This window comes from Geospiza fortis, unplaced genomic scaffold, assembly GCF_000277835.1.
Source record: "Geospiza fortis unplaced genomic scaffold, GeoFor_1.0 scaffold279, whole genome shotgun sequence".
In the NCBI taxonomy this organism is placed as follows: domain Eukaryota; kingdom Metazoa; phylum Chordata; class Aves; order Passeriformes; family Thraupidae; genus Geospiza; species Geospiza fortis.
In genome coordinates this window covers 322,487-331,544 of record NW_005054352.1, presented here as the reverse complement: position 1 = coordinate 331,544, position 9,058 = coordinate 322,487, and the positions used below count along the sequence as shown (strand labels likewise).

Genomic DNA, 9,058 nt, shown 5'->3' with positions numbered 1-9,058 from the left:
GGATATGTTTAAGTTTTCTAATACTTTTTTGGATAAAAATCACAATGAATTATGGAAGAGAAAGATAATCAACTTTAACAGTTAGCACAATTTAACAACCTGAATTTAAAGTTCTGTGTGCTGTGTTCCTATTTTAAAAAAGTTTCTTCCAGCCACAATTAAGAGAACACAGCCCCATCTTGCTCACAGATTCTTCTTGGAATAATGTAATTTTAACATCTATTTAAAGAAAGAAATTTGTTTGCCATACATGAGCCTCTTGGTCTTCCTTCCTCTTGAAGAAGCAATTCCTGGATACTCGATAAGACTACCGAGTAAATATTTTCCATTTGAACTTGCAGAGTACTTTTAAAGGGGGATGGCAATGCTCTGTTCATTTGCCAGCACTGACAAAGGTCTGCTTGTCAGTGATACCTTTTACAGCTAAATTTACTCAGGAGTGACAGAAGCAGGTGCACCTTGGCCTGCCAGACACTTGTGCACACACATCACACAGCCTACAGGTCAACAGCCAAAGGAGAAAAAGCCTGGGTCTGCAGAGCAGAGGGTGAGTGAGGCAAACACAACCCAAACTGGGGGGTTCTCTTCAAAGCCAGCTGGTCTGGCTTTATTCTACTGGGATTTTTTTACCTGATTTTTTTGATCAACGAAGCCCTCAGCAGGTGCTGACGGGTACAACTTCCTGGAGAAGCAGAAGAAGGGCACTGGTGAGTTTTAATAGAAAAGAATATTAAATAACTATTCTTATGTCTCTGGAATGTTCTGCTTACCACAGCACTGGGTGTTTCAGCTCCAGGCTCATGGTTACTCTCACAAAGCTTTCTTCAAGAGAAAACAGATAAGCTTTGTAGCATGCTTTGCATTTAACTTGATACAGTGCTTGATTTTATCTTCTGTTGCCAAGAAAAGTTTCTTTAAACTGACTGGATAATTATAGTCACTTTCTTTCCACTGTTTCTATGATTCTGAATGGAAAGAAAATAAAGGATTACAGGCAGGAACAGCAGAAGCTAGACACTGCTCGCTGAGAGTGTACTCTGTGCTCTCCATCTGCATCCTTTAAAATAAATGAGTTATCCTGGTAATTTCCAAACAAACCAAAAGGATTTGTTGTCTGTAGACTGCTCAGTATTTGGAACTTCAGCAGTCATTCTAAGTCTTAGAAATTCCTTATGAACATCAACTAAGTTTCCTTTGTAATAAATTAGTGAAATTAACACTACTAAAAGCATTTTACAGTACAATCAAAGGTTTCTCATGCAAACTGGTTGCCTTATACTAAACTGAAATGTAAATTGTAAGCTACAGGCTCTGTGAGACAAGTGCTTGACATGGTGCTTTTTAAAGATATCATGAATTTACACATTCCCTTGTTTTAAAACCACAAATCATGCCAGTGTATATTCCTTAATTTGCATAACAACTGGAAAATTAGATGATGGGGGAATTTTCTTTTTTTTTTCTAGAACAATAAGACTTCAATTAATGTAAAAATGCAGGAAAATATGACCACATATTAAAATAAATATTTTTGAGAGGAGAAAAGCATTTTTATTATTATTTCTATTTCATTAATTCATTCTTTCTACAGTTTCACAGTATTCATTACAAATTGTTGTGTTAAATTGAAAACATTTATTTAAGTGAGTAAACAGACAGAAAACTTAACCATATGAATCTTTCTCAGTAAACAGATTCCATAGTTACAAGTCACTGCACAACATAGAAGACACTAATGGGGGAGAAAAAGGAATCATACGTCAATATACTGTTAGACTATTTCTGTAGTAGAGCTTCCCCACATATCAAAATAAATGATATGTCAGCAATGAGTAGTCTAAGATTAGGCTAACAATAATACCTGAATAACAATGCCCTTTTAAACATCCCTGATCTTTGGTTTTGTTTCTGCTAGGTTGCTTAGTGTGGGACCTGTACAGCTGACAGGGAGGTCCTACCTCAGCAGAGGTAGATCAAGCATAGTTGTCATCCATTTTCTTCATTTTCAGAGACAGGAAAATGGAGAAGACATTATTTCTTGTTTTGGAATGTGCTATATGAAAATAATCACAGTTTTGTTTGCTGAAAAGATATCCTACTGTATGTGAGAATAAAAGGCCAATAGGATAAAATATTACTGATCAAAGCATAAAGCAAACTTCTAAATATTAAAGATATATTTTCTGATCAAGTATGAAATGTAGAACAAACAACGACCCCCAAAACCAGAGCTGCCTTTAAAATTAGCAATGCCTGTAAAACTCTGCTCTTTCTTAGATAATGTGTAATGTATGGAAACCAAATCCCCTAAACAGTCATTAAAACCAATCACTGTTAAATGCAAAGTCGGTAAATACTAATAGCAATTCCTGGAGCTGGCAAGACATTGTTCACAAGACACAAAACAAGAAAAAACATACAGCCTGCAGTTTAGAACCTTTAGTTCTATACACTCTAAGTTCATCAGCATTTTGCTTTATTGATTTTAAAGGCTTGGAAACAGTAATTAGTGTGACAAACTCCTGGATAATTTCATGAAATTTCAGTGAAGTTACTTCTATATTTCACTGTACTGAGAGAAAAAGTATTTTGTGAAATGAAAGTTTAGTATAAGATGCTTTCCTTTTCTAGAAAAAGGTTGTTTAATGTTTCAAAATATAGAGATTACTCACTAGATAATGTAGACCATTAAATTTAAATAAGTACCCTTAATTGGTCTTTCTGGTTTCTTATTTTTGTCATCAACAGATTTCAGCACATTAAGTGAAATTTTGAAATATTTCTGTTATTAATGAAATATTGAGAGATTAAGAAATAGGAAAACCTAATTTAATTCACTGAAACTTTATAACTATTTCAGTTAGAAAGAGAATCACCCCTAAAATGCCTGGTACATTCTTTTATTTTTGTACCAACTATTCCCTATTAACTAAGAGCTCTGTGGTTAATTTTGTAAATTATGGCAATTTATTCTACAACTTTTTTTTTTTTAACCTACAGCGTAGCTCAGGTTTCAATCTTATGTTTGTCTTTTCCAGTAAATCCAAGTTTTAGTGAAAGGAGGATATCTATATTAGTTTTTCCATAATGCATGTAAATAAAAAATGGGATTTAACCACAAAGCTTTGGTAAAAATCTCAATTTAGGAGATTCACAATCTGGATTCTGTTATTCAAAAGTTAATTCAAATTTTTTCATATACTGTTACATCATATTTTAGAAACATCTCATAACTTTCTGCTTTCACTTATACTGGTAAAAACTGGACACTTTCCACTGAAGGCAGTGAAGTTGCATATAAAAGATAAGATGAGATGCATGATAAAAAAATCATTGAGGGAATAGAATGAATAGCTGTAATTACAGCTTCATACAAGAGTACTTTAAACATGAAAAATTTCCATTTTATTCTTCTATTTTAAAGTGTATGTGCATTTTTATTTATATACACACACACAGAGACACACAAACACCTGTGCATATAAAGACTATATATGTACAAATATATATATGAATGTATATATATACTTTAAATTTATCATTTTTCCCCTTGGTACAGTAGGCAAAACCTTATTCTAAAAAAGGTATATAACTTTCTTCTTGGACTTTCATTAATTCATGTTTTTGTTCAGAATTTAATTGAATATTGTTTTGAGACAGTCGCCATGGAAATCAAAGGATCAGACTACCATTAGGAGTAGTGGAGAACTCTCCTCTTTGGCAGTCTGCTGGCAATGTAGAGAGCCACTCGGAGCCTTGCCTGAGGGCTCCATCCCCCTGAGCTGTCCTGGTGGCTGCAAATGGATGTCTTTGCAGCTTCTCCCCACGCCTGCATCCCACTGTGGTTGATTCCCAGGTGAAGAAGCACCCACTCTCAATGGCTGCTTGGAGCTTCACCCTCCTAACCCATTTCAAAAACGCTGTTGCACTCTAGATTCACCATTAACTAGGTAACAAGGGAAGTTCTCAAAGTATACTCCTTGTCACAGTGTACAGGTACACAAACTGCTTGTCAATGGGAGTTGTCCTTTTCAATTAAAGTGGTGACAATTTATTGCATAGTCAGATATGGGTTTGTTCCTTTGAAAGTACCTAAGCATTATGAGACAAGCTCTGAAAGCACCACTTAAGAAATCTTCAATAAAGACAAAAGCACAGTGCTTTCTATGCATAACTTTAAAGGCACTGGATTCTAAATCAAGTTGAATAAATACAGCTTGCAAAGAATAAACATCTACATTTAAGCTAACATACACAAGTTTACTGGAAGATGTAAAATAACTGCACAGGCAAAAATAATAAAAATAAATTAATAAAATTATAGAATTAATGAAACAGCAATTACAGCTTTGTTCATAAATATAGCTATATAGCATTACTAGTTCTACATACATACTTAAGAATTTTACTTAAGGCAGATGAAGTGCAATCCAGTGTTAATGTAGCTGATGTACTGTATCCTGAAACATCTGTCAGGGCAAAAAAGTTAAAAGCTGAATAGTATGATACCAATGTGCTAAGACTTTATCCTGCAAATCAAATGTTTCTCTTTATGGGTTGCTACATTTTATCTTCTGTTTTGACTCTTTTTTTAACGAAAAATTCTCCCCCAATAATTTTAATTTCTCTCTACTTTCTTTTATTATTATAAAAATAAGAATGCAGAAGTACAGAAAATGGATGCTTCCTGTAGCTTTTGCTGTAGATACCTGCAGCGTTCATTCTTTTCCTTTACTTTTTAAAGTACTATATGACTGCGTGCAAATTGCCCTTTCTCTAGTATCAATCCATGTCCTGAATTTAAAATTATTGTAGAAAGAATGCTTGGTAACAACAAATTATTATTGTGTGCAGTAATTCTAAAAGAGTATATTAACACTGATAAAAATAGAAGAGACTGTGAAACAATCTACTTATATATCAAGAGATTGTTCCTACCCTTGCAAAAAAAAATCTTCCCATTTAATTGTGTGTCCTTGCACTTACTCAATGCATGAGCCATTTAATACTACACCTCAGTCTCACTGAAATGAGATTTAGGCTTACATTCTTCCACGGAAATACAAGGGAACTGGCTTCCACTTAGGGTAAAGAAGAACTTGGTTTCTTTGTTCCTGGGAAAAAGCACTCTTTCAATAGCATCCCAACTGCTAGGTTTAATCTGCAAAAAAGGATGTGGGAACTCCTCACTGAATCTCAGTTTAATCCAAAAATTCTTACCCTGTTTATCCCCACTGGCAACAGTCCTCTTGAGTTATTTCTGCCCATATTCCTATTGTCTTATCTTCCCCTACATGAATATGTAGACTACAAAAAGATTCTTCAGTCACACTTAGGAGCTAGAAAATTTTCTAAACCCCTTCCAAGCATGTACCTATTCCCCAGCTCTTGCCCCTTTAGCTAAGCAACAGCAAAAAAACCAATTCAGTCATGTCCAGAAGTAGAGATTTTATAGCACAGAACTTCCAACTGATGTAGATTTAAAACATAAAGACAAATATGAGAGTCACCGTAACATATTTATTTGTTTCTGAGAGCCTAAAACTAAAAAGGCTAACAATATATTAGCTCAGTTCAAGAAGTTTCAATACATATTTGAATCAAGTTAATTGAATTTTTTAACAAGAAAAGAAAACACTGAAGTTGTCTCTATATGGTTTTTAGTTGCCTGAAAAAAATAATTTCCAGTTGAAGGAACTTCAATTTAGTAATCAGATTTCTTCTCCTTTAGCCATATTAGGATAGCTACCTGTAAAATCATTACTGAAATCAAAACTTGCTGCTCTGATTGGTGCAAATTTGCAATAACATAACAGACCAGAAATGAGAACTTAAATCTGTGCATCATACAGCAGTGTACAAAGAAGATCAAGCTAGATAATATAGCAGTAACAAAAATTTCAGATTAAATACATCCAAACCAAAGTGCAAATCCAAACATGACCAGAGGCTTAGTTTCCTTTTAACGTCAATAATATGTTTTTAAAGTACTTTCATGGGAAGAGTTAAAACCCCACAGCAGGATGCTCATGGAAGGTTTAAATAGATTAACATAAGTGGCATAATCATGTCTAAAAGCTGACCCAACTATTGTGCAATTACATTTATGATCACAGAAATGAAGAGTTCTTCACTTACAAAGAAGAGCTTTCAACTTTCAAAAGTACTCTCTAAATAATCTAATGAAATATTTGTATTAATTATTGGTTTTACAACAGAGATTTAGTATAACAGCAGCACTTAGAAGACATATTTTTAGATCAACACTTGTGTTTGGAGCTGTTCAAACACGAAACAAAACTATGAATTTAGAAGAGTTTGAAAACACCTAAAACCAGTGCATTTTGTCAAAATGTCCAGAGAATAACCTATTTTTTCTTGGTATATGCATACAAGCATGTCTGTATAAAAAAGTTTCAGAGTAATACCTTCATACCCTCATCCCAGATACTAACCTATCGCTCCTGTATTCTGTATTCAATTTATGGTGTAAATATCTCTGTTAGAACAGGTTGGAGCACTTATCATTAACATTTGTGCATCATTTACTCCAATTTTAGTTCCAGAAAGTGGTATGAAATCGGAAATAGAGACAAATTGTCAGAAAACAGCAAAAAGCTGGTTGCTTATCTAAAATATAGCTCCAAGTCTAATCTGGAAAACTCCTGAGAATTATTTTTTTAAGGGAAAAAACCCAAAGTTTGAACACTCTAAGAGATGCCTTTCATGTGTGACATTGGAATACATATCTAAAGCTGGAATGGGAAACTTTGTTGCTTTCAGCAACAGGAGATGAAGTTGACCAACCTTTTTTTCCCCCTTAGCACATATTTGAGTCTGAATTTTGCTTGAATTGTGGCTAGGCGTCCATCCAAAACAAACCTCCACTTTGCTTGGCCCTCAAAATTACCATGAATTTCATTGTCTACACAGATGCAGATGCTGATCTAATTTGTAGCAGCTGCAGAATACTTAATTAAGCCTTTTCTGCCATTTATGGCTGTCTGCTTCTGTATCACATCATCACTCAGTGCAAGATAGACAAAAGCTTGAGTGTCACATAATTAGCAAGGGGGTGCAATCATATTTTTTTGTTTTAGGTTGTGCATTTTCTGTCAAAATATCTGAAAATATCACAATACCTTAGTCAGGCAATTCCATTTCTGGAAAAGAGAAGGAATGCATAGCCTAAAAAATATTTTTCTAGTCCCCTATCAGCTTTTCCCAAAATGAAAATGAATCACAGAGAGATTCTCCTTATTCAGGAAAGGCAATCACATGGACAAATAAATGTGGTAGAAGGACTAAAAAGGGTGCTCCTTACTTAAATGCTAATTCTGAAACAATTTATGTAAGCCTTTCGTCTCAGGGATAAGTAGAAGCAACTGCACTAGCAGGAACTTTAGAAATACTCAGCTAATGATACAGAGGTTTAAGACTTCCAGAGCTGCATAAATTAACAATGAAATACAAAGTTATCTTCCTCTGCATCAATTCTAGAAGCTGTGAGAGATAGTTCTTCTATATTAGCAATCGAGTTGAATAGTGAACATACTGTATTTCTTGGGTGAAGGATGTTTAACAATCCAGATAGACTTTAATCACAGATGTATTAGACCACACAGTAAATTACACTTCCACCAAATGTTTTGCTTTTGAAAAAAAATTCTGATGTTTCTGCACATGAAGATGCAGAATTATAGACATGAACACCAGTTCATGATAATGACAGCATTTCCAAAATTATTCTTCAAATACATTCCTGTACTTAAACCCTATTAAGATGGGGAATTGATTCCAAATTTCCACTCTAAGCTCATATTTGATCTATTTTTGTATTTTTGCATAAGAGGGAAAAAAAGCCCATTTAGCTTGAAATTTTACCTAATTAACTTTATGTCAGAAGAGACTGGGGAAGGGATGTAGAATTGAAACTAGTTACTGAGATTTGAGTTTATCTGAGACTGAAGTTTTGCTTGCCAATTTCTTACTAGCACTGAAAATCTTCAAAACCCTAGATGCACTTCTTTCAGGCAAGTCTAGACACACATTTTTGGAGTCCTTAAACTTCAACAAGAGGTTAGTAGGTTAAATTCTTCCTATATTTACACTTAAGTAAGATCATGGACTACAAGCATTATACTCCTAAAATGCATATGTGTATATATAAACTCTATACATTTGGTGGAACATGGGCATACCATACTAAGTACATTTGAGTTACTTACAGAGAGATAGTGGCTGGTACAGGAACTGGACTTAGAGCACACCCAAAGATTAATTTTGAGGCAGAAGTTGGATCTGGATGACTAGTGACATAGAACTGAGCTTCCATTTTAGTATCTCATCTCAGCCTGTCACAGTACACTGCATTTCAACAGACTTTAGGGAAGTTTGGACATACTATATAAGCTCCACAGCATCCATGTTCCACACCAAGCAGGAGATTTGGGATTTCTATAGCTATTAACTTCCTTCAGACACCATTTCAGTCTCGTTTTGAAGAAAAATTTTAAAAAATATACATACCTTAAGAATTACTTAGTTTTAAAATGCACGTGTGGCAAGAGTAGACACAGATTTAACTCTAGTATAAGTGTGTGTTGTCATTAACAAAGTGATAAATACTATTTTTAAATACTATTTTTATATTCTTTAGGACAAATTTAGTAATGTCTAATCTTTGAAAGAAAATTTATTTGTCTATGAAAAAGTTATCTCCAATCTCTAGTCTGAAAACAGTTTTTTAAAAATTACAATTCAAAAATGTCTTGGATAAAAAAATATCTTTGGGCAGCTGTTTATGAGGTATTCAAAGGACAATAGCAACTTCCAAACTACAGTTTCAGAAACTCCTTTAGTAACAATGAAACACTTCAGATCTACTAGAACAGGATCAATTTAGCAAAACAAACAAATCCCTTTTCACTGTTGATTTAACGCATTTGGCAGCCTTTTCCCCCTCTAAAATCAATCTCTTCCCTGCAAAGGCCCTTAAAAATATCAGCAGGGGAGCATAAAAAAATCTCAAAAAAAAGAAAAAAAAAAAAGAAAAAAA

The 9,058-nt window shown here is 34.0% G+C and overlaps 1 protein-coding gene across 1 annotated transcript in view; it reads left to right on the top strand.

Annotated features, from left to right (window-relative positions):
* The first annotated feature begins 525 nt into the window (after window positions 1–525).
* The window catches only part of MEF2C (myocyte enhancer factor 2C), a 133,482-nt gene continuing 124,949 nt past the window's right edge, over window positions 526–9,058 (top strand). The window contains exon 1 of the mRNA XM_031058919.1: window positions 526–707. The gene's annotated coding sequence lies outside the window, so the exon portion shown is untranslated. The remainder of the gene's footprint in view (window positions 708–9,058) is intronic.